Source organism: Cucurbita pepo, chromosome 6 (assembly GCF_057944985.1).
Source record: "Cucurbita pepo subsp. pepo isolate OVF chromosome 6, ASM5794498v1, whole genome shotgun sequence".
NCBI classification, from domain to species: domain Eukaryota; kingdom Viridiplantae; phylum Streptophyta; class Magnoliopsida; order Cucurbitales; family Cucurbitaceae; genus Cucurbita; species Cucurbita pepo.
Window position 1 is genome coordinate 16,660,139 of NC_141803.1, and position 27,317 is coordinate 16,687,455.

Genomic DNA, 27,317 nt, shown 5'->3' on the forward strand with positions numbered 1-27,317 from the left:
AGAGTGGCGCAGCAGAAGCGTGGTGGCCAGGATCGAAACCTGGCTCTAATAGAGAAGAAAGACTTCAAAAATGATAGAGAAAGCAGTTTTACAATGACATTTGCTGCAACACAAGGATCATTATACCTCTCAAACCAGTACCTTAGACTTGCTCGACCTATTATCCGCTTTTGCCCTATATAGGTTTATTGGATTTCAGGTTACTCTATTTTGACTCCTCAACTCTTTCTTTAGTTTAGGAGTGTCAAACACTTGGAGCTAAAACATACTATATCATGCATAATACAAGCAAACAGCTGAACAGGAAGATAATGTCCTTAAATCACCCTGGAGCACAGATCACAATAGCTCATACACTTCTCTAACAAATTAGAGTGGCGTAGTGGAAGTGTGGTGGACCCATAACCCACAGGTCGTAGGATCGAATAGGGAAGAAAGACTTCAAAGATAATAGAGAAAGCTGCTCGGCCTATTATTCACTTTGGCCCCCTATAGGTTTATTGGATTCCTGGACTCCTCAACCTAACTGGAGAACACACTTGGAGCTAACACGCTAACACATAATAATACAAGCAAACAGCCCAACGGAAAGATAATATCCATAAATCACCTGGAGCACAGATCACAATAGCTCATCCTCTTTCCTAACAAATTAGAGTGGTGTAGCGAAAGCGTGGTGGGCCCATAACTCTTAGGTCCTAGGATCGAAACTTGGCTTTGATAGATAAGAAAGGCTTCGAAAATGATAGAGAGTAGTTTTAGCCTATCATTCGCTTTGGCCTGTTATAGGTTTATTGGATTCCAGGTTACTCTATTTTGACTCCTCTAGAGCCTATTTCCTATTAACGTCAATCCTAAGGTGCTTAGTCTAGAGCCTGGCCCATAACTCTTAGGTCCTAGGATCGAAACTTGGCTTTGATAGAGAAGAAAGGCTTCGAAAATGATAGAGAGTAGTTTTAGCCTATCATTCGCTTTGGCCCATTATAGGTTTATTGGGTTCCAGGTTACTCTATTTTGACTCCTCTAGAGCCTATTTCCTATTAACGTCAATCCTAAGGTGCTTAGTCTATTTTGACTCCTCTAGAGCCTATTTCCTATTAACGTCAATCCTAAGGTGCTTAGTCTAGAGCCTATTTCCTATTAACGTCAATCCTAAGGTGCTTAGTCTAGTGTACGCTAAACACCTAGAGTTAACACATACTATATCATGCATAATACAAGCACAGCCTATTTCCTATTAACGTCAATCCTAAGGTGCTTAGTCTAGTGTACGCCAAACACCTGGAGTTAACACATACTATATCATGCATAATACAAGCAGAGCCTATTTCCAATTAACGTCAATCCTAAGGTGCTTAGTCTAGAGCCTATTTCCTATTAACGTCAATCCTAAGGTGCTTAGTCTAGAGCCTATTTCCTATTAACGTCAATCCTAAGGTGCTTAGTCTAGTGTGCGCCAAACACCTGGAGTTAACACATACTATATCATGCATAATACAAGCAGAGCCTATTTCCTATTAACGTCAATCCTAAGGTGCTTAGTCTAGTGTGCGTCAAACACCTGGAGTTAACACATACTATATCATGCATAATACAAGCAAACAGCTCAACGGATAGATAATATCCATAAATCACCCTAAAGCACAGATCACAATAGCTCATCCTCTTTTTTAACAAATCAGAGTGGCGCAGTGGAAGCTTTTTTAACAAATCAAAGTGGCGCAGCGGAAGCGTGGTGGGCCCATAACCCACATGTTCCAGGATTGAATTAGAGTGGCGCAGCTGAAGCTTTTTTCACAAATTAGAGTGGCGCAGCGGAAGCGTGGTGGGCCCATAACCCACATGTCCCAGGATTGAAACTTGGCTCTGATAAAGAAGAAAGACTTCAAAAATGATAGAGAAGTAGTTTTATAATGTCATTTGCTGCAACACAAGGATCATTATACCTCTCAAACTAGTACCTTAGACTTGCTCGGCTATCCATAAATCACCCTGGAGCATAGATCACAATAGCTCATCTTCTTTTTCAACCAATTAGAGTGTTGTAGCGGAAGCGTTCTGGGCCCATAACCCATAGTTACTAGGATCAAAACTTGGCTTTGATAGAGAAGCAAAAGTAGTTTTATAATGTCATTTGCTGCAACACAAGGATCATTATACCTCTCAAACCAGTGCCTTAGACTTGCTCGGCATATTATTCTCTTTGGTCCCCTATAGGTTTATTGGATTCCTAGCTACACGAGATTATTCTCTTTGGCCCCCTATAGGTTTATTGGATTCCTAGCTACACGAGATTTTGACTCCTACCTACAGGAGTAATAGAGTCTATTTCCTCAATGCTAAGGTGCTTAGTATAGTGTACGCTAACACATACTATATCATGCATAATACAAGCGAAGCTCAACGGGGAGATAATATCCATAAATCTCCCTGGAGCACGGATCACAATAGCTCATCTTCTTTTATAACAAATCAGAGTGGCGCAGCGGAAGCGTGGTGGGCCCATAACCCACAGGTCCCAGGATCGAAACCTGGCTCTGATAGATGTTGTCAAGTGTGGTGCCCTTAGTAGGACATTTTTAAAATACGTGTGGAAGATTGGATTTTATGATCTATGTTTAAGTGATTGATCGACATTATTTTCCTGTGAGATTGGATGTATACTTAGAGAATGAAATCTTCATTCTAGGTGATGGATAATATTATGGTTGTATTGATATAAGAATAGGACACTAAAGCTAGGATGATTTTATGTTGACCTGCAATAGCGCTATTTGACGACCAAGGTTGAATCTAGCCGTGACTCTTCCAAGTTGTTGGTACTCAGGAACCTGTGTCGTCGAGCTTGACCAAGGCCAAATAGCATAGTGTGTTGAGGCTATTTAAGGAGTTATTATAGTGTGTAGAAATGGATAAAGAGGGTCAAGGTCTCCGCTCTGCAAATTGGTTTTGAGAGAGAGTTAGGAACTACACAAGTAGTTTAGCTCATGATGATTATTTGGTGGACATGGGCAGAGGTCTTTTTGAGGAACCATGCAAGTAACTTAGTAATTGGAAAGCGGAGTGACCCCCCTACAAAATTTAGTGACTTTCGAGTCTTATTGAAGGGTTTGTGAGTTAACATTGCATAGATGAGGTATTAGTAAATGTTATGTTGTCTATAAAATATGATAAGGTAGTGCATCAAGCTAAGATACTGATCATTCACTGTTGTGGTCATGCAAGCTGCCTAAGTTAGAACAATAAAGATAGATCATCCTAGAGATAAGTTAAGTCATCAAATAGACCCGCAATGCTAAAAATGGGTGAACAGCCTCTAGATCCAAGTAAGTGGTCTTAGTATAAGATAAGTTGGATAACATGTTTAATGTATGACGACACGTGCCTAGTGCCCCTTGTAAGTGTCATTTATTCTTTATATTATGATGTTGTTACTATATTGTATGATGATGATGTATGATGTATGATGTATGATGTATGATGTATGATGTTATTTTGTGATGTGATGATGTTATACAATGTGTATGATACATTAGAAGACATGGTAAGTTTATGATATATGACATACGTCTGATATGATAGGTTTCACTCATGATTGTATGTGCTTGCTTCTAACTACAATAGTGAAAAAAAAAAAGTTCAACCATTGAAAGTATAATATATAACAGAAAAAAGTCATTAATGTTCAAATGGCGATTATAAAAAAAAAAAAAAAAAAAAAAAAAAAAGACTATAGTTTGAATGTTTAATTAGAAGTTGAATACTTTAAGTTTAAAAGTTAATTCTTACGGGTTTATTAAAACTTCATGTAGTGTGAGTTATTATTTTTAATTTTGTTAAAAAAATTATTGGAAAGTTAAAATTTTTGAACGCTTAATCCATAACTTTTTAACCTAGTTTGTGCCCATCTGACATAAATTTCTAATATAAGGAGCATATCCTTCGATTCAAACAAGAATACTTTTACGATAGTAGATTTCTACGTACTAGAGTCACTACCGTCATCATAACTTAATCATTTTGTGAAGGAAATAAGCGTTCAAACTTCATCATAAAATATAGACTTCATTTTAAAACACTGCAGTTGAGATACGTGCTTGAAAACATTTTTAAAACGACACAAAAAAATACGAAATGAAATAAATTAGCATTAAAATTAAAAACACTATTCTAATCTAACTCTAAGAAAGATAATACAAAATACAACTACCATTTGCATGTATCATGGTCTCGAATAGCTATGTCGTCGTTAGTCACATAGTGGTGTGTTTCCTTTATATGAAATAGCAGTAGCACGTGACTTTAGTATTATAAGAAATACTCAGTAAGTGACCCCACTATTGGGGTTAGATGCAAATACATTCAATCATGTGTAGGACCTATCGTATCAGTCTATATTTCTGGCGGCTATACCAAACGAGTTAATTAGATGTGTATTTACTATTCTACAAATGGTCCACACGTGCGAGTGTGAACCCACCAGTTGGTTCGCACACCTCCAGGCCCCTTTTATGGTCGGACGAGCATTCTCTAGAGCTGCTGATGTCGGATATCCGTTAAGGCATAGCGACCATCATAGCATTATGATGAACATAATGATCATTTTTCTACCACGTATTGTACGCGTCCGTACCATCATAAAAGAGGGGTATTCCCTTATGCATGAACACACAATGATGAATGAGATCCAAACATTTTTATTCACTATCATGTAAGACAACTCCTTCCATTTTTCCTTCATATCATATCATTTTATCATAGCTTTCCTTATATAAATTGGGGTTGTGCATTGTGTCGTCTGTCTTTCCTCCCTCTGCCACGAATTCATGAAGCCATGGATGTGACTATCGTTGCCGACCCATGTTTTGTTTCAGATTTCCAGCCCCCCCCCCCCCCCCCCCCCGTCCCCATGAATACGACTCCTTACGTCGTTCTTTTCCTCTATGCTTCATTCTCCAACTTATGGAGATATCTTCTATATATCAAGGGGAGCTTGAGGACAATTTTAAACAAGAAGTGGGGGTTTGGTTTGACTTCACCCATTTGCGTTCATTGAAAAACCACAATGATCGTTCATCTTCTCTTTATTACTCTCATTTCCTTTATTGTAGACATGTGTTGTGTGGGCAGAATTGGGCATGGCTTCGTTTGGTGTATCCTTGACATTGGGAACAATGTGTGGGTAGAGGGCGCGAGGATTTCAGCGCCTCATCGGAATTCTCAAGCCTTTTCTTGCGACTTGTTTTTTCTTTTTTTTTTTTTTGTAAACGCTACAAATACAGTTTGAATTTCAAGTTGAGTTGTTTTTGTAGACTAAAATGTTTTTGTGCAACTTTAGTAGCTGTAACGACCCGGGGAAGAAAGAAAAAAAAAATATATATATATATAATAAATAAATAAATGAAAATGATAAAACGAAAAAAATAAAAAATAAAAAATAACTCAGTCGCCGGAAAACCCGCGAGTTTTCCGGCGACCGCCGAGTTTCGCGGAACCAACGCGAAACAACGGTCACAGCACGCCCACCCTCAGCCCACGACACCCAGCATCTTCAGAAGACCTGCAAAGGGAGAAAAGAGGGAAAATTTTGAGAGAGAGAGAGAGATTTCGGACAAATGTCGGCGAGTGTCCAGTTCTCCGACGAGCCCTCAAACCACCCTCAAACCGACACCAAACGACCTGTTACCACCATAAGAGGGATCCCTAACGAAAGCACAATGACTCAGGGTGCGTTTTGTGTTATTTCGTAAGCTTCGTCGTCGGTAACCGAGGTTGGAAAATTAGGTTTCTTAATCGATTCTTAGATCTGTGGCTTTTAGGAGCTTTTAGGCCGCAAAACTCCAAGAAAGGAAAGAAGGACGATGAACAAAGAGGAAAAGAGAAGGAAGAGGACCGAAATTGGCAACTGAAACGCCGGGGGGAGGAGAGAGAAAGCTCGCCGGAAAATCGGCCGAAGTCGGGTGAGGAAGACGAGATCCACGGATCCGGGTCAACCCGAACCCAGAACCCGGGAGAGCCAGCCCGTTCCTCCCTTGGCCTCTGCCTTCGGCCCAGCCCAACTACAGCAGCCCAAACCTCAAACCGGCCCAGAAGTTACGGTTCAGTTGAACCAACCCAGACTAGACCCACGGTCCAATTGAGCCGGCCTGCAAACCAAACACTTGCGGCCCAGCCCAGTAAGCCGAGGCCCAACGATTAGCCTTGGCCCAGTAGCCTTCCACAGCCCGTGACCCGAACCACGACCCGAACCGGACTGCGACCCGCGCTTCGACCTCAGCTCGGCTCGGCGCAAACGGCTCGGGCTCCCTCCGGTGACGCTCCGGCGGCTCCTCCAGCGGCTGTTTGGCTCGGCTCACCTGTTTTCAGCCCGATTTCCATTGTTTCGACCCTCCCGAACCTGTTTTCGGCCCCGATAAGGGTATCCGAGGCCGTTTTAGAGCCATATTTCACATTTATTAAATTATTGATAAATTAATTGTGAAATACTAACAGAAAGTGGTGAACGGTGTGATAGGAAACAAACCCCGGTGTTGTAGGAAGCAGCTCTCACGGAACGGGAGCTTACGTTTAGCTATTTAGGGAGTACTTCGGTCAAGGCCAACCAAGTAAGTGGCCTTACTATAGGATAGGCTAAATAATTGTATGAGTTATGATGATGTGTGGATTATGATGCTTGATGATATGTGCGGTATATACATATTTTGTTGAGTGACGCTTGATATGTTTGACGCACGTGTGGCATTATATGAGCATGATGATTGCATGATTTTTACCTTAATATGATGATGTTTTCCATATTGAGCATGCTAGATGATGATGAGTGCCATATTGCATCTTGTCGTTAGATCGACGTAGGACACAACCCTAAGAGCATGAAAATGATATTAATATAAATACCCACGAGTATGAGTTACCTAGAGTAACAAAGAGATGAGACTAGAGGGTTGTGTCAGAAGAGACATTACGATGGATTTAGAGGGACCTCATGCATTTTGTATGTTCATAAGCATAGGGCTACTTCCCCTAGAGATGATGAGTGCGGACGCGCACCTTATGATGAGCGCGAATGCGCACAGGTGCGAAAGCACACAGATGAGGGTGTTCATGAGGGCATGACACTATGGGGTTCCGCTGACCTCCGGACGTCGCTACAGATTAGCTTGACCAGAGGGTCCAGGGGGTGTGCGAGCGCCCTAGGGACTCACACTCGCATGAGGGAGTCGTGTGTAGGGAAGTACTACACATCCAATTTGTCCGAGACTGGAGGCCACCCCTAAGATGATTAGAGATAGGTCCCTATTCATGATTGCATGTGTTTGCATTAGCATGGCCCCTATAGTGGGGCCACTTACTAAGTATTCTTTGAAATACTCAGGCCGTGTGCCACATCATTTTTTTCAGGTAAAGGCAAGACGCACTTGTACGGAGGACGGCGGCATCGCGAGCAGAGACTGTGGCACGTGCATAGGGTAGACTCATATTTGAATTTCTAGTCTTAAGTTAGAATAGGTTGTTTTGCATTTCATTGTTTTAAATTATTTTGTATTTGTTTTTGTTTTCTCTAAACTTCAGTATTTCATATTTAAACACGTAAGACCATGGCTGTGTTTTCCAGAGAAGGAGTTGTTTTAAACGTTTTTTTTTTTTGAAGTTTACGTTATCAGTTATATTCATGTAAGAGTTATATTTCTGCATTATAGATGAGCTTGAGATGTTAGTAGCGACTCTGAGTATGTGGAAATTTAGGGTCGTTACAGTTGGTATCAGAGCTCTAGGTTTTAGATTCTGTAGACTAGCCTACAATGTAGGCTTGGCACGTTCCATGGTCCCAACGTCGATGCCCCATCACCGTCAGGTACGCCTTGCACAAGATAAGAAAAGAGAAACGTTTTCAAACTCGCATGCATTTTATGTTAATGTTACTGAAATTGTTGTGATATTTCACGTATTTATTTAAGAGCATGATGTGATGTGTTGCATGCTGAGTGATTTTGTTTGCAATATGATGTGAACTTAGTAGATATGATGCATAGCATAATTTCATAGGTAATGAGCCTTAGACTTAAGAGATGCTATCTTGGTTTCTAGAACCATGCTGCCTAGAGCATGCGAAAGAGTAAGATGAGGAAGGGGACGACCTCCTATTAGAGATAGAGGACAAGGTGAGGCTGAAGAGAGCCCACCTCGAGAGGGATCAGAGACAGGGTTTGAATTAGAACCCTTATTGTATGTATGGTCGGAAAGCAGCCCCTGAGAGGGTAGACGTAGTAACTAAGGATAGAATAAAGAATGATCAAGCAATAGTAGCTAACCAAACTCTAAGCGTAGTCCTATAGTAGTAAAGATGACTGACTTCAACGTAGTACTAGGCATGGATTGACAAGTTGCAAACCATGCGATTATAGAATGTCGCAAAAAAAAAAAAAAAAAGGTGATATTCTCACCATCGGTGGGACCTAGCTTTAAATATAAAGGCACAAATACCGGGGATACCCCCAAAGGTAGGCTCGATGATGAAAGCAAAGAGATTAGTCCAACAAGGCGGTTGGACTATATTAGCATGTGCCGTAGATGTAAGAGGAAAAGAAAAGACCCTAGAAAACGTGTCAATCGTAAACGAGTTTTCAGATGTGTATCCGGATGACCTACCTGGAATACCCCCTTCCTGAGCGGTCGACTTCATCATCGAACTCGAGTCGGGAACTGGGACTATTTCTAAAGCACCCTACCACATGGCGCTAGCAGAGTTGAAAGAACTCAAGGCGCAATTACAAGACTTACGGGATAAAAGGGTTCATTCGACCTAGCATATTCCCCTAGGGTGCGCCAGTGTTGTTTGTTCAGAAGAAAGATGGATCAATGCGTTTGTACATCGATTACAGAGAGTTAAATAAGAGAACCATAAAGAACAAATACCCTCTACCTAGAATAGAAGACTTATTCGATCAACTAAGAGAAGCAACAATATTTTCTAAGATAGACCTACGGTCAGGTTATCATTAAATAAAGAGTAAAGAAAAAGACGCACCAAAGACAGCATTTAGGACAAGGTATGATCGCTATAAGTTCGTGGTATGTCATTTAGCCTCACCAATGCTTCAGCTGTGTTAATGGAGTTAATGAACCAAGTGTTCAAGGACTATCTAGACACTTGTGTGATCGTGCTCATTAATGACATCCTAGTGTACTCAAAAACAGACTTGGAATACCAGGAACACCTCTAAAAAGTCCTAGCCACCCTAAGAGAGAACAAGTTGTAGGACAAGTTCTCAAAGTGTGAATTTTGGTTACGATAAGTCTCATTCTTAGGATACGTGTCGACAAAGGGTGGAGTATCCGTAGATCCTACTAAGGTCAAAGCGGTCACGAAGTAGGAACGCCCAACTTCGGTAACATCAGCACAGAGTTTCTTAGGACTAGCGAGATACTATCGAAGGTTCGTGTAGGACTTTGCTAGAATAGCCTCGCCTTTGACATAGCTAACGAGAAAAGGGGTACCATTTATATGAAATGATGCTTGTGAGGCAAGCTTCCAAAACCTAAAATAGAGATTGGTAACCGTCCTGGTATTCACGGTTCCCAAGATCTCAGAAGAGTACGTAATCTATAGTGATGCATTCAAAGAATGGACTAGGATGTTAATGCAACACGTTAAAGTTGTTGCATACACGTCCCGTCAACCAAAAGAAAACGAAGATAATTACCCTACCCATGATCTGGAGTTTGGCGCTGTAGTGTTCGCGCTGAAAATTTGGTGACACTGCCTGTATGGAGAGAAAATTCAAAGTTTAACCGACCACAATATTTTAAATATTTCTTCACCCAGAAAGAGTTAAATATGAGACAGAGAAGGTGGTTAGAATTGGTGAAGGACTACGATGTAGATATCCAGTACCACCTTGGAAAAGCAAATGTGGTCGCAGACGCTTTGAGTAGAAAGGTGGCCCACTCTTCAGCCCTCATTATGAGGGAAGTAAGGGTACAAAGAAAATTCTAGGGAGCCAACATAGTTGTAGCGACCGAGAGAGTCATAGCACAACTGGCCCGACTTACAGTGCAACCTACACTTTGGCAAAGAATGGTGACCTCCGAATGAGAGGATCCAAACCTATAGAAAGTCTTAAGCCAGCCAGCTGAGAGTCTAGTAAATGGATTCTCGAAGACCTAAGATGAAGGACTATTGTATCAGGGAGGCCTATGTGTCCCAGAGAAGTTAAGGAAGGAGATACTAACGGAAGCTCACAACTCGCCATTTGCCATGCACCCAGGAGGTACAAAAATGTACCAAGATTTTAAACAACATTTCTGATAGAAGAGAATAGGGACATGGCCGAGTTTGTGAGCGAGTGCTTAGTTTGTCAACAAGTGAAAGTTCCTAAACAAAAGGCAGTGGGGTTGTTGTAGCCCCTAAGCATACCAGAGTGGAAGTGGGAAAACATAGCAATGGGTTTCATAGTAGGATTACCCAAAACGCACAAAGCATATACAGTGATCTGGGTAGTCGTCGATAGGTTGACCAAATCGGCACACTTCCTACTTGGGAAAGCTACATATACAGTTGACAAATGGGCACAACTGTATGTGAAAGAAATAGTAAGACTACATGGAGTCCTAGTGTCTATAGTGTTGGATCGGGATTCACGCTTTACGTTAGCGTTTTGGTGCGGACTTCAAAAAGCATTGGGTACCCGCCTCGATTTTATTACCGCCTTCCACCCCCCCAAACAGATGGACAAACGAAGTGTTTAAACCAAATTCTAGAGGATATGTTATGCGCTGGAGTACTAGATTTTAGGGGAAGTTGGGATTCCATACTCCACCTCATGAAATTCTCGTATAATAACAACTTCCAAGCCACTATTGGTAAGACACCGTTTGAGGCCTTGTATGGGAAACGGTGTAGGTCCCCACTATGTTGGGACGAAGTAGGCGAAAGAGAGTTAGTAGGACCCGAGCTAGTTCGACTCACCAACGAGGCTGTTCAGAAAAATTTGAGAGAGGATGCGTATCACTAAAAGTCGACAGAAAAGCTACGCCGATGTAAGGCGTAGAAGCTTAGAGTTCGAGACAAGGGGCCTAGTATTCCTCAAGGTGGCACCTATTTAAGGTGTCTTGAGGTTCGGAAGTACGGGCAAGTTAAGTCCTAAATTCATTGGACCATTCGAGATCCTAGAGCGAGTTGGTCCAGTAGCGTATAAGTTAGCCCTACCTATAGCCCACTTAGGAATACACGATGCATTTCATGTGTCGATTCTAAGAAAGTACATTACGAACCCTATCCACGTAATAGACTACGAACCACTCCAACTCGATGAAGATCTGAGCTACGAGGAAAACCAAGTAAGAATCTTAGCTAGAGAAGTAAAAACATTACGCAACAGGAGTATTGCGTTCGTTAAGGTACTGTGGCGGAATCACCACAGTGAGGAAGCCACGTGGGAGCGTGAGGACGAGATAAGAGAGAAATACCCCGAGTTGGTACAAGAGTTTGAGACTTTCGAGGACGAAAGTTCTTTTTAGGGGTAGATAATGTAACGACACGGGAAAGAAAGAAAAAAAATATATATATATATATTAAATAAATAAATAAAGGAAAATGAGAAAACGAAAAAAAAAACTCAGTCACCGGAAAACCCGCGAGTTTTCCAGCGACCGCCGAGTTTCGCGGAACCAACGCGAAACAACGGTCACAGCACGCCCACCCTCAACCCACGACACCCAGCATCTTCAGAAGACCTGCAAAGGGAGAAAAGAGAGAAAATTTTGAGAGAGAGAGAGAGATTTCGGACAAACGTCGGCGAGTGTCCAGTTCTCCGACGAGCCCTCAAACCACCCTCAAACCGACACCAAACGACCTGTTACCACCATAAGAGGGATCCCTAACGAAAGCACAATGACTCAGGGTGCGTTTTGTGTTATTTCGTAAGCGTCGTCGTCGGTAACCGAGGTCAGAAAATTAGGTTTCTTAATCGATTCTTAGATCTGTGGCTTTTAGGAGCTTTTAGGCCGCAAAACTCCCAGAAACGAAAGAAGGACGACGAACAAAGAGGAAAAGGGAAGGAAGAGGACCGAAATCGGCAACGGAAACGCCGCGGGGAGGAGAGAGAAAGCTCGCTGGAAAATCGGTCTAAGTCGGGTAAGGAAGACGAGATCCACGGATCCGGGTCAACCCGAACCCAGAACCCGGGAGAGCCAGCCCGTTCCTCCCTTTGCCTCTGCCTTCGGCCCAGCCCAACTACAGCGGCCCAAACCTCAAACCAGCCCAGAAGTTACGGTTCAGTTGAACCAACCCAGACTAGACCCACGGTCCAATTGAGCCGGCCTGCAAACCAAACACTTGCGGCCCAGCCCAGTAAGCAGAGGCCCAACGATTAGCCTTGGCCCAGCAGCCTTCCACAGCCCGCGACCCGAACCACGACCCGAACCGGACTGCGACCCGCGCTTCGACCCGACACTACCGCCCAACATGGCTTCCTCTGCTTCTGCCACGTGTCACACAGCGGCGCGGCAGTCCCTCGGCTCAGCTCGGCGCAAACGGCTCGGGCTCCCTCCGGTGACGCTCCGGCGGCTCCTCCAGCGGCTGTTTGGCTCGGCTCACCTGTTTTCAGCCCGGTTTCCACTGTTTCGACCCTCCCGGACCTGTTTTTGGCCCCGATAAAGGTATCCGAGGCCGTTTTAGAGCCGTATTTCACATTTATAAATTATTGGTAAATTAATTGTGAAATACTAACGAAAAGTGGTGAACGGTGTGATAGGAAACAAACCCCGGCGTTGTAGGAAGCGGCTCTCACGGAACGGGAGCTTACGTTTAGCTATTTAGGGAGTACTTCGGCCAAGGCCAACCAAGTAAGTGGCCTTACTATAGGATAGGCTAAATAATTGTATGAGTTATGATGATGTGTGGATTATGATGCTTGATGATATGTGCGGTATATACATATTTTGTTGAGTGACGCTTGATATGTTTGACGCACGTGTGGCATTATATGAGCATGATGATTGCATGATTTTTACCTTAATATGATGATGTTTTTCATATTGAGCATGCTAGATGATGATGAGTGCCATATTGCATCATGTCGTTAGATTGACGTAGGACACAACCCTAAGAGCATGAAAATGATATTAATATAAATATCCACGAGTATGAGTTACCTAGAGTAACAAAGAGATGAGACTAGAGGGTTGTGTCAGAAGAGACATTACGATGGATTTAGAGGGACCTCATGCATTTTGTATGTTCATAAGCATACGGCTACTTCCCCTAGAGATGATGAGTGCGGACGCGCACCTTATGATGAGCGCGAATGCGCACAGGTGCGAAAGCACACAGATGAGGGTGTTCATGAGGCGCATGACACTATGGGGTTCCGCTGACCTCCGGACGTCGCTACAGATTAGCTTGACCAGAGGGTCCAGGGGGTGTGCGAGCGCCCTAGGGACTTACACTCGCACGTGTGAGTCGTGTGTAGGGAAGTACTACACATCCAATTTGTCCGAGACTGGAGGCCACCCCTAAGATGATTAGAGATAGGTCCCTATTCATGATTGCATGTGTTTGCATTAGCATGACCCCTATAGTGGGGCCACTTACTGAGTATTCTTTGAAATATTCAGGCCGTGTACCACATCATTTTTTTCAGGTAAAGGCAAGGCGCACTTGTACGGAGGACGGCGGCATCTCGAGCAGAGACTGTGGCATGTGCATAGGGTAGACTCATATTTGAATTTCTAGTCTTAAGTTAGAATAGGTTGTTTTGCATTTCATTGTTTTAAATTATTTTGTATTTGTTTTTGTTTTCTAACTTCAGTATTTCATATTTAAACACGTAAGACCATGGCTGTGTTTTCCAGAGAAGAAGTTGTTTTAAACGTTTTTTTTTTAAAGTTTACGTTATCAGTTATATTCATGTAAGAGTTATATTTCTGCATTATAGATGAGCATGAGACGTTAGTAGTGACTCTGAGTATGTGGAAATTTAGGGTCGTTACAGTAGCAATCTTGGACATGCTTTGTTCGAGGTGTTTTCGCCGGATAATGAAGTTTGTTTTCAAGAACAATGCTACTATTGGCACTGCATCTGTGATGTTGATGAGAAAATTTTTTCTTTTTATAATAGTAAAACAAAGTTATTCGACCTCATTCATTCACGAAGTTCTTAGACCAAATGGAAGTTGTGTTCTTACTACAATACTTATCTAATAAAAATAAGTCTATTGAACATTTGAGTTCTCAATTATTTAGAGACATTTAACAAAATAGTGCATGTATGGTAATGAAATATCCAAGTTGTTATCGAAAAATAAAATACTGACTTCAAAATGAATATACACGTCTCGTTTTATTCAAAAATTTCGAGCACCAAAATAGAAGAAAATTGAGAAGGAGACATCAGAATGGAATTAGGAAGTATGTGATTGATGTCCGGAGAGAAAAAAAAAAAAAGCAACCTAAGCTTGGGGATGTGTGTGATTCTTTGCTAAATAAAGTGTAACCGAACAAACGAACACGAACACGCTTAATATCCTTCCAGTTTTTTGTTCGTTTTTCTTTTAATAGCGTTTTACATAAAAATCTATCTTTAAAAGTCGTTAAAAAGGTATCTTTGTTTTAGTGCAATAATCATATATATATATATGGTTCAAAAGGATCCAAATGCAACACAAACAAATTCTAAGTTGATCAAAAAATGAAGGCTATGAACAATCTCTATATGATTTTGTTTACTTTTGCATCAATTTCTAATGTTTTCACTTGTTTTGCAGCCCAATATCCACAATCTCGTTGGGAAGTGACGATTCTTAATTATCAAGACATACCTTTACAGGTCCATTGCAAATCGAAAAACGACGATTTAGGTAAATAAGGGTATTGCACCACGACAAATTATTCAACGAGACCATATTATTTTATGTATATCTGTATAAACTCTTGTAGTTCGAACTTTTTCCTTTTTTCAATTGAATTTGTTCCCATCTGATGTAACTTTCTGATTTAGGGGAGCACATTCTTCTGTCCAAACAAGAATACAGCTGGAAATTCAAAGAGAATTTGTGGCAGACAACATTGTTTTGGTGCAATTTTAGTAGCAATTACGGGAAGCTTTCGTTCGAGGTTTTTTGGCCAGAGAAGGGAATTTGGCTTCAAGACCGATGCAACTATTCGCACTGCATTTGGCGTGCAGATAAGAAGGGCTTTTCTTTATATAATAATCGAATAAATGTATTTGAGCTCATTCATCCATGGAATCCTTAGACAAATCCATCACCTTTGCCTTACATCACATCGAATCTTTTCTTTACTACACAAGTAGTGTGTTTTCTGTAATGCTCTAACAAAGTGTCTATTAATCATTTAAGTTCTTAAATATATGAAAATATTTAATATAAAAATGAGTACATCTCAATAAGATATTAAAGTTGTTATTAAAGAATAAAACATTGACGTTGCCCTCAATATCGAAGTCTAGATTTTATAGAAAATATTCGAGCACGAAAATGAAATAAATTTGAAAGTTATACACCGTTCTAAAAAATGAAACACAAACAGATTCTGTATCGGCCACACAAAAAAGAAACTCAATCATCGGAAAACACGCTCTAACACTTCATTGTGCCACGTGTCGCGCCCACAGCCAGAAACTTCTTTAGCTTATGTGGCTTAGCCGGCTAGTCTCGGCTTCGCGACTCAGAATCTAGCTCATTGGCTCGATAAAGGATATTTTGCCCAATTTTTGTCCTTCCGACTCTCTTGAAGCTTAAATTGACCTTGCTTAAAGAAATGAAGGTCAATATAAGATTCAATTTCTCGATTTATATTAAATTGAGTTAAGAAATTGTAGTTACTCATGAAAGAAGATTGTCGTTCTAGTGGGACGAAAAGCAAATATACTCAAATTTAGGGAGAACCGGCTAAGGCCAACCAAGTAAGCGGTCTTACTATCGAATAGGTTGCCCGACTTGTTTGATGTATGACGACACGTGCATAGTGGCTAAGTTTATGATATGACATTGTTTGACAAAAATGTGATGAAATATACATACAAAATTAGTTTATACGAGATTTCGCCACCCACTGCTACATTGCTCGTTACATATGTCCTCACATTTTAAAATGCTGAGAAATCCCATGCCCTTTCGGACCAGTACCTAAAACTGGCGCCTTAGACCAGCTCGGCCATCTTGACTATTCTTTTTTATAACAGCTACAAATCACTGCTAGGATATATTATCCACTTCCAAGTACTGATGCATCGTCATCAGTCTCACGATTTTAAAATGCGTCTTGATCATGTCTAGGAGTTGAAGAGGTTTATTGGATTTCTAGGCCAACTAGGTTTCTTAACACGAGCTTTTAGTTCCAGGTTACTCTATTTTAACTCATCAACTCTTTCTTTAGTCCTCGAGTAATATGGTCTATTTCCTTTTAACGTCGCCACGATCCTAAGGTGCTTAGTCTAGTGTACACATTTTGACCTAAGTCATCATATAACCAACCTAACTCTTACACTCTAGCTCTGTGTAGATAAACACACTAAATAGGTTGAACACATTGTCAAACACCTGGAGCAAATGCATACTTTATCATGCACAATACAAGAAAACAAGCTCAACGGGAAGATAATATCCATAAATCACCCTGGAGCACAGATCACAATAGCTCATCCTTCTTTCTAACAAATCAGAGTGGCGCAGCGGAAGCGTGGTGGGCCCATAACCTACTGGTCCCAGGATTGAAACTTGGCTCTCATAGAGAAGAAAGACTTCAAAAATGATAGAGAAAGCAGTTTTACAAAGACATTTGCTGCAACACTATTTGCTTCGGCCCGTTATAGGTTTATTGGATTCCCAGTTACCAACCTAACTGGAGAACACACTGTCTCAAGCGTGGTGGACCCATAACCCACAGGTTCCTAAACGAACACTCTTACAAAAGAATTTCATGTCAAGAATGGAATTTGAACAAATGGCCTTTCGTACTTGAAACTGGCGCCTTAGACCAACTCATTTGTCTTATCCATGATAAAAAAACTTTTGCAAAAGAATTTCATGTCAAGAATGGGATTTGAACAAATGTCCTTTCGTATTTGAAACTGGCGCCTTAGACCAACTCAGCATCTTGATCAAGGTGACTGACTTCTTCTCTGTCATATCCATAGGATCAATTCTAACAAGTCACACACTCATATTCCGGAAATACAAAAAAAAAAAAAAAAGAAATTCCACGATCGAACTACCAAAAAAGAGTGGGCTAAAAAGTGGAAACCTACATACTTTGGACTTTACTTTTTATTGAAAAGTTATTTAGGGGTTCTTGTGAATCGAATGTAATTGCTTGAAATTCCGTCAAGTAAAATTGAAGAAAATAGCTCAACAAGAAAATAATATCCATAAATCACAATAGTAAATCCTCTTTTCTACCAAATCAGAGTGGCGCAGCAGAAGCGTGGTGGACCATAACCCATAGATGCTAGGATCAAACCACAATGACATTTGCTACAACACAAGTATCATTATACCTCTCAAAACTAGTACCTTAGACTTGCTTGGCCTATTTATCTGCTTTGGCCCGTTAGAGGTTTATTGGATTCTAGTTCCTCTATTTTGACTTCTCAAACTCTTTCTTTAGTCTAGGAGTAATAGAGTCTATTTCCCTCTTAAGGTGCTTAGTCTAGTGTACCCATCTTGACTTACTAGTGTACCCATCTTGACTTACTAGTGTACCCATCTTGACTTACTAGTGTACCCATCTTGACCTAAGTCCTAAGTCATTTTATAACCAACCTAACTGGAGAACACACTGTCAAACACTTGGAGCTAACACATACTCTATATCATGCATGTTTGCTTCAACGGAAAGATAATATCCATAAATCACCCTGGAGCACAGATCACAATAGCTCATTCTCTTTTCTAACAAATCAGAGTGACGCAGCAGAAGCGTGGTGACCAGGATCGAAACCTGGCTCTAATAGAGAAGAAAGACTTCAAAAATGATAGAGAAAGCAGTTTTACAATGACATTTGCTGCAACACAAGGATCATTATACCTCTCAAACCAATACCTTAGACTTGCTCGACCTATTATCCGCTTTGGCCCGTTATACGTTTATTGGATTTCAGGTTACTCTATATCATAAGCAGTTTTATAATGTACCTTAGAGAGAAGCAAAAGCATAAAAAATGATAGAGAGAGAATGATAGAGATATACAAAAATGATAGAGAAAAGCAATTTTATAATGTCTCTCTGATAGATTTATAATGACACTTGCTGCAACACAAGGATCAACATATTATTCGCTTTGGCCCCCTATAGGTTTATTGGATTCCTAGCTACACGGGATTTTGACTCCTCAACTCTGTCACCCTGGAGCACGTATCACAATAGCTCATCTTCTTTTCTAACAAATCAGAGTGGCGCAGCGGAAGCGTGGTGGGCTCATAACCCACAGGTCCCAGAATCGAAACCTGGCTCTGATAGAGAAGAAGGACATCAACACAAGGATCGGCCTATTATTAGCTTTGGCCCGTTATAGGTTTATTGGAATTTCCTCTTAACCTCAATCCTAAGGAATATAACTTTTATTTATTTAATACTAAAAATAATTTATTTATTTAAATAATAAATGAGCTTTTTTACTTAAAACCAAAACCCATTGTTTGAATATTTTCCAAAGACAACTTTGCCCTTTACTCTTCCTTCTCTCAAATCATACGAAAACGGCTAAAACCCTTCGAAGCCAACTTTGTCATTTCGTTCTTCTGCAACGAATATGATTTTCAGGTTCCGGCGACTCAGAGAAATCTCAAAGTCGTTGCCTCAATTTTACTTAGGTACTCCTCCGTCGATCCATGTTCCATGCTCAATTTTATAGAAAATATTCGAGCACGAAAATGAAATAAATTTGAAAGTTATACAAAGTTCTCGAAAATGAAACACAGACAGATTTTGTATCAGCCACACAAAAAAGAAACTCAATCGTCGGAAAACACGCTCTCACGCCTCATTGTGCCACGTGTCACGCCTACAGCCAGAAACTTCTTTGGCTTATGTGGCTGAACCGGCTAGTCTAGGCTTTGCGGCTCAGAATCTAGCTCATTGGCTCCGTAAAGGATATTTTGCCCAATTTTTGCGGTTTCGACTATCTTGAAGCTGGAATTGACCTTGCTTAAGGAAATGAAGGTCAATATAAGATTCAATTTCTCAATTTATATTAAATTGAGTTAAGAAATTGTAGTTAGTCATGAAAGAAGATTGACGATCTCTAGTAGGACGAAAAGCAAATGTACCAAAATTTAGAGAGAACCAGCTAAGACCAACCAAGTAAGCGGTCTTACTATCGGATAGGACACGTGCATAGTGGCTAAGTTTATGATACGACATCGTTTGACAAAAATGTGATATAATATACATACAAAATTAGTTGATACGAGATTTTGCCACCCACTACTACATTGCTCGTTACATATGTCCTCACATTTTAAAATGTTGAGCAATATACCTCTCCAATCATTGACAAATAAGAAAATCATGTCAAGAATGGGATTTGAACCCATGCCCTTTCGGACCAGTACCTGAAACTGGCGCCTTAGACCAACTCGGCCATCTTGACTATTTTTTTTTTTTTTTGTAATAGCTACAAGTTACTGCTAGCATATATTATCAACTTTCAGGTACTAATGCATCGTCGTCAGTCTCACGGTTTTAAAATGCGTCTTGATCATGCCTAGGAGTTGAAGAGGTTTATTGGATTCCTAGGACAGCTAGGTTTCTTAACACGAGTTTTTGGTTCCAGGTTACTCTATCTTGACTCCTCAACTCTTTCTTTAGTCCTCAAGTAATAGGGTCTATTTCCTCTTAACGTCGCCACGATCCAAAGGTGCTTAGTCTAGTGTACGCATCTTCACCTAAGTCATTATATAACCAACCTAACTCTTACACACTAGCTCTATGTAGATAAACACGCTAGATAGGTTGAACACACTGTCAAACACCTTGACCTAATACACAAGCAAACAAGTTCAACGGGAAGATAATATCCATAAATCACCCTGGAGCACAGATCACAATAACTCATCCTCTTTTCTAACGAATCTGAGTGGCGCAAAAAGCTCAACAAGAAAACAATATCCATGAATCACAATAGTTCATCCTCTTTTCTAACAAATCAGAGTGGCGCAGCTGAAGCGTGGTGGACCATAAACCACAGGTCCTAGGATCGAAACCACAATGACATTTGCTACAACACAAGGATCATTATACCTCTCAAAACTAGTACCTTAGACTTGCTTGGCCTATTATCCGCTTTGGCCCGTTAGAGGTTTATTGGATTCTAGTTTACTCTATTTTGACTTCTCAAACTCTTTCTTTAGTCTAGGAATAATAGAGTCTTATTTCCCTCTTAACGATCCTAAGGTGCTTAGTCTAGTGTACCCATCTTGACCTACTAGTGTACCCATCTTGACCTAAGTCCTAAGTCATTTTATAACCAACCTAACTGGAGAACACACTGTCAAACACTTGGAGCTAACACATACTCTATATCATGCATGTTTGCTTCAACGGAAAGATAATATCCATAAATCACCCTGGAGCACAGATCACAATAGCTCATCCTCCTTTCTAACAAATCAGAGTGGCGCAGTAGAAGCGTGGTGGCCAGGATCGAAACCTGGCTCTAATAGAGAAGAAAGACTTCAAAAATGGATAGAGAAAGCAGTTTTACAATGACATTTGCTGCAACACAAGGATCATTATACCTCTCAAACCAGTACCTTAGACTTGCTCGACCTATTATCCGCTTTGGCCCGTTATAGGTTTATTGGATTCCAGGTTACTCTATTTTGACTCCTCTAGAGCCTATTTCCTATTAACGTCAATCCTAAGGTGCTTAGTCTAGAGCCTATTTCCTATTAACGTCAATCCTAAGGTGCTTAGTCTAGTGTACGCCAAACACCTGGAGTTAACACATATTATATCATGCATACTACAAGCAGAGCCTATTTCCTATTAACGTCAATCCTAAGGTGCTTAGTCTAGTGTACGCCAAACACCTGGAGTTAACACATACTATATCATGCATACTACAAGCAGAGCCTATTTCCTATTAACGTCAATCCTAAGGTGCTTAGTCTAGTGTACGCCAAACACCTAGAGTTAATACATACTATATCATGCATAATACAAGCAGAGCCTGTTTCCTATTAACGTCAATCCTAAGGTGCTTAGTCTAGAGCCTATTTCCTATTAACGTCAATCCTAAGGTGCTTAGTCTAGTGTGCGTCAAACACCTGGAGTTAACACATACTATATCATGCATAATACAAGCAAACAGCTCAACGGATAGATAATATCCACAAATCACCCTAAAGCACAGATCACAATAGCTCATCCTCTTTTTTAACAAATCAGAGTGGCGCAGCGGAAGCTTTTTTAACAAATCAAAGTGGCACAGCGGAAGCGTGGTGGGCCCATAACCCACATGTCCCAGGATTGAAACTTGGCTCTCATTAAGAAGAAAGACTTCAAAAATGATAGAGAAGTAGTTTTATAATGTCATTTGCTGCAACACAAGGATCATTATACCTCTCAAACTAGTACCTTAGACTTGCTCGGCTATCCATAAATCACCCTGGAGCATAGATCACAATAGCTCATCTTCTTTTCCAACCAATTAGAGTGGTGTAGTGGAAGCGTTGGGGGCCCATAACCCATAGTTACTAGGATCAAAACTTGGCTTTAATAGAGAAGCAAAAGTAGTTTTATAATGTCATTTGCTGCAACACAAGGATCATTATACCTCTCAAACCAGTGCCTTAGACTTGCTCGGCATATTATTCTCTTTGGCCCCCTATAGGTTTATTTGATTCCTAGCTAAACCAGTGCCTTAGACTTGCTCGGCATATTATTCTCTTTGGCCCCCTATAGGTTTATTTGATTCCTAGCTACACGAGATTTTGATTCCTAGCTAAACCAGTGCCTTAGACTTGCTCGGCATATTATTCTCTTTGGCCCCTATAGGTTTATTTGATTCCTAGCTACACGAGATTTTGACTCCTACCTACAGGAGTAATAGAGTCTATTTCCTCAATGGTAAGGTGCTTAGTATAGTGTACGCTAACACATATTATATCATGCATAATACAAGCGAAGCTCAACGGGGAGATAATATCCATAAATCTCCTTGGAGCACAGATCAGAGTGGCGCAGCGGAAGCGTGGTGGGCCCATAACCCACAGGTCCCAGGATCGAAACGTGGCTTTGATAGATGTTGTCAAGTGTGGTGCCCTTAGTAGTACATTTTTAAAATACATGTTGTCAAAGTTATTTCTGTCGTGTGGAAGATTGGATTTTATGATCTATGTTTCAGTGATTGATAGATATTATTTCCGAAAATGTATTATGTACTCTAAATGATTGATCGACATTAGATTGGATGTATACTTAGAGAATGAAATTGGATGTATACTTAGAGAATGAAATCTTCATTCTAGGTGATGGATAATATTATGGTTGTATTGATATAAGAATAGGACACTAAAGCTAGGATGATTTTATGTTGACCTGCAATAGCGCTATTTGACGACCAAGGTTGAATCTAGCCGTGACTCTTCCAAGTTGTTGGTAGTCAGGAACCTGTGTCGTCGAGCTTGACCAAGGCCAAATAGCATAGTGTGTTGAGGCTATTTAAGGAGTTATTATAGTGTGTAGAAATGGATAAAGAGGGTCAAGGTCTCCCGTCTGCAAATTGGTTTTGAGAGAGAGTTAGGAACTACACAAGTAGTTTAGCTCATGATGATTATTTGGTGGACATGGGCAGAGGTCTTTTTGAGGAACCATGCAAGTAACTTAGTAATTGGAAAGCGGAGTGACCCCCTCTCCCAAATTTAGTGACTTTCGAGTCTTATTGAAGGGTTTGTGAGTTAACATTGCATAGATGATGCATTAGTAAATGTTATGTTGTCTATAAAATATGATAAGGTAGCGCATCAAGCTAAGATACTGATCATTCACTGTTGTGGTCATGCAAGCTGACTAAGTCAGAACAATAAAGATAGATCATCCTAGAGATAAGTTAAGTCATCAAATAGACCCGCAATGCTAAAAATGGGTGAACAGCCTCTAGATCCAAGTAAGTGGTCTTAGTATAAGATAAGTTGGATGACTTGTTTAATGTATCACGACACGTGCCTAGTGCCTAGTGCCTAGTGCCCCTTGCAAGTGTCATTTATTCTTTATATTTATGATGTTGTTACTATATTGTATGATGATGATGTATGATGTATGATGTATGATGTTATTTTGTGATGTGATGATGTTATACAATGTTGTATGATACATTAGAAGACATGGTAAGTTTATGATATATGACATACGTCTGATATGATGAGATATATGATATGATATGATTGACAAGCAATGTGATGAATTGACATAATGCACTACCTCGATATACACATGAAAAGTTATGATAGAATAATATGATATAAAGGATAATGCTAGAGGGTTGTCATACATTATAATGAAAGGAAAAATGTTGGGACCTTATGTATCATTGTGTGTTCTTGCATCAAGGGATACCCCTACATCTTTTACGATGGTACAAATGCGTACACTACAAGGCAAGGAGACGATCATTATATTTGTTATAATGCTACGAAGGTCGCTATTCCTAACAGGTGTTTGACATCAACAGCTCTCAGATGCTCGCGTGACAAGAAAAGGGCCGAAGAGGTGTGCGAACCGACTGGTGGGTTCATATTCGTACGTGTAGACCGTGTGTAGAACAGTAGATACACATCAAATTAACCCGCTTAAGATAGCTGCTTAAGAAATATAGACTGATATGATAGGTTTCACTCATGATTGTATGTGCTTGCATCTAACTACAATAGCGAAAAAAAAAGTTCAACCATTGAAAGTATAATATATAACAGAAAAAAGTCAATAATGTTCAAATGGCGATTATAAAAAAAAAAAAAAAAAAAAAACTATAGTTTGAATGTTTAATTAGATGTTGAATACTTTAAGTTTAAAAGTTAATTCTTACCGGTTTATTAAAACTTCATGTAGTGTGAGTTATTATTTTTAATTTTGTTAAAAAAATTATTGGAAAGTTAAAATTTTTGAACCCTTAATCCATGACTTTTTAACCTAGTTTGTGCCCATCTGACATAAATTTCTAATATAAGGAGCATATCCTTCGATTCAAACAAGAATACTTTTACGATAGTAGATTTCTACGTACTAGAGTCACTACCGTCATCATAACTTAATCATTTTGTGAAGGAAATAAGCGTTCAAACTTCATCATAAAATATAGACTTCATCTTAAAACACTGCAGTCGAGATACGTGCTTGAAAACATCTTTAAAACGACACAAAAAAATACTAAATGAAATAAATTAGCATTAAAATTAAAAACACTCTATTCTAATCTAACTCTAAGAAAGATAATACAAAATACAACTACCATTTGCATGTATCATGGTCTCGAATAGCTATGTCGTCGTTAGTCACATAGTGGTGTGTTTCCTTTATATGAAATAGCAGTAGCACGTGACTTTAGTATTATAAGAAATACTCAGTAAGTGACCCCACTATTGGGGTTAGATGCAAATACATTCAATCATGTGTAGGACCTATCGTATCAGTCTATATTCCTGGCGGCTATACCAAACGAGTTAATTAGATGTGTATTTACTATTCTACAAATGGTCCACACGTGCGAGTGTGAACCCACCAGTCGGTTCGCACACCTCCAGGCCCCTTTTATGGTCGGACGAGCATTCTCTAGAGCTGCTCATGTCGGATATCCGTTAAGGCATAGCGACCATCATAGCATTATGATGAACATAATGATCATTTTTCTACCTCGTATTGTACGCGTCCGTACCATCATAAAAGAGGGGTATTCCCTTATGCATGAACACACAATGATGAATGAGATCCAAACATTTTTATTCACTATCATGTAAGACAACTCCTTCCATTTGTCCTTCATATCATATCATTTTTATCATAGATTTCCTTACATAAATTGGGGTTGTGCATTGTGTCGTCTATCTTTCCTCCCTCTGCCACGAATTCATGAAGCCATGGATGTGACTATCGTTGCCGACCCATGTTTTGTTTCAGATTTCCAGCCCCCCCCCCCCCCCCCCCCCCGTCCCCATGAATACGACTCCTTATGTCGTTCTTTTCCTCTATGCTTCATTCTCCAACTTATGGAGATATCTTCTATATATCAAGGGGAGCTTGAGGACAATTTTAAACAAGAAGTGGGGGTTCGGTTTGACTTCACCCATTTGCGTTCATTGAAAAACCACAATGATCGTTCATCTTCTCTCTATTACTCTCATTTCCTTTATTGTAGACATGTGTTGTGTGGGCAGAATAGGGCATGGCTTCCTTTGGTGTATCCTTGACATTGGGAACAATGTGTGGGTAGAGGGCGCGAGGATTTCAGCGCCTCATCGGAATTCTCGAGCCTTTTCTTGCGACTTGTTTTTTCTTTTTTTTTGTAAACGCTACAAATACAGTTTGAATTTCAAGTTAAGTTGTTTTTGTAGACTAAAATGTTTTTGTGCAACTTTAGTAGCAATCTTGGACATGCTTTGTTCGAGGTGTTTTCGCCGGATAATGAAGTTTGTTTTCAAGAACAATGCTACTATTGGCACTGCATCTGTGATGTTGATGAGAAAATTTTTCTTTTTATAATAGTAAAACAAAGTTATTCGACCTCATTCATTCAGGAGTTCTTAGACCAAATGGAAGTTGTGTTCTTACTACAATACTTATCTAATAAAAATAAGTCTATTGAACATTTGAGTTCTCAATTATTTAGAGACATTTAACAAAATAGTGCATGTATGGTAATGAAATATCCAAGTTGTTATCGAAAAATAAAATACTGACTTCAAAATGAATATACACGTCTCGTTTTATTCAAAAATTTCGAGCACCAAAATAGAAGAAAATTGAGAAGGAGACATCGGAATGGAATTAGGAAGTATGTGATTGATGTCCGGAGAGAAAAAAAAAGTAACCTAAGCTTGGGGATGTGTGTGATTCTTTGCTAAATAAAGTGTAACCGAACAAACGAACACGAACACGCTTAATATCCTTCCAGTTTTTTGTTCGTTTTTCTTTTAATAGCGTTTTACATAAAAATCTATCTTTAAAAGTCGTTAAAAAGGTATCTTTGTTTTAGTGCAATAATCATATATATATATATATATATATATATATGGTTCAAAAGGATCCAAATGAAACTCAAACAAATTCTAAGTTGTTCAAAAAATGAAGGCTATGAACAATCTCTATATGATTTTGTTTACTTTTGCATCAATTTCTAATGTTTTCACTTGTTTTGCAGCCCAATATCCACAATCTCGTTGGGAAGTGACGATTCTTAATTATCAAGACATACCTTTACAGGTCCATTGCAAATCGAAAAACGACGATTTAGGTAAATAAGGGTATTGCACCACGTCAAATTATTCAACGAGACCATATTATTTCATGTATATCTGTATAAACTCTTGTAGTTCGAACTTTTTCCTTTTTTCAATTGAATTTGTTCCCATCTGATGTAACTTTCTGATTTAGGGGAGCACATTCTTCTGTCCAAACAAGAATACAGCTGGAAATTCAAAGAGAATTTGTGGCAGACAACATTGTTTTGGTGCAATTTTAGTAGCAATTACGGGAAGCTTTCGTTCGAGGTTTTTTGGCCAGAGAAGGGAATTTGGCTTCAAGACCGATGCAACTATTCGCACTGCATTTGGCGTGCAGATAAGAAGGGCTTTTCTTTATATAATAATCGAATAAATGTATTTGAGCTCATTCATCCATGGAATCCTTAGACAAATCCATCACCTTTGCCTTACATCACATCGAATCTTTTCTTTACTACACAAGTAGTGTGTTTTCTGTAATGCTCTAACAAAGTGTCTATTAATCATTTAAGTTCTTAAATATATGAAAATATTTAATATAAAAATGAGTACATCTCAATAAGATATTAAAGTTGTTATTAAAGAATAAAACATTGACTTTGTCCTGAATATCGAAGTCTAGATTTTATAGAAAATATTCGAGCACGAAGAAATAAATTTGAAAGTTATACACCGTTCTAAAAAATGAAACACAAACAGATTCTGTATCGGCCACACAAAAAAGAAACTCAATCATCGGAAAACACGCTCTAACACCTCATTGTGCCACATGTCGCGCCCACAGCCAGAAACTTCTTTAGCTTATGTGGCTTAGCCGGCTAGTCTCGGCTTCGCGACTCAGAATCTAGCTCATTGGC

General features: G+C 39.8%; 2 long non-coding RNA genes and 2 other non-coding genes across 4 annotated transcripts; 3 read left to right on the forward strand and 1 right to left on the reverse strand.

Annotated features, from left to right (window-relative positions):
• The first annotated feature begins 2,471 nt into the window (after positions 1–2,471).
• On the forward strand, positions 2,472–2,543 carry TRNAM-CAU (transfer RNA methionine (anticodon CAU)). The gene has a single exon. It is a non-coding gene; the product is annotated as a tRNA-Met (tRNA).
• Positions 2,544–14,726: 12,183 nt separating this feature from the next.
• Positions 14,727–15,359, forward strand: LOC147792498 (uncharacterized). The gene is made up of 2 exons (XR_015421284.1): positions 14,727–14,859; positions 15,000–15,359. It is a non-coding gene; the product is annotated as an uncharacterized LOC147792498 (long non-coding RNA).
• A 4,173-nt stretch (positions 15,360–19,532) lies between these two features.
• On the reverse strand, positions 19,533–19,613 carry TRNAL-CAG (transfer RNA leucine (anticodon CAG)). The gene has a single exon. It is a non-coding gene; the product is annotated as a tRNA-Leu (tRNA).
• Positions 19,614–26,338: 6,725 nt separating this feature from the next.
• LOC147792499 (uncharacterized) lies at positions 26,339–26,971 on the forward strand. Its single transcript, XR_015421288.1, has 2 exons — positions 26,339–26,471; positions 26,612–26,971. It is a non-coding gene; the product is annotated as an uncharacterized LOC147792499 (long non-coding RNA).
• Positions 26,972–27,317: the final 346 nt, after the last annotated feature.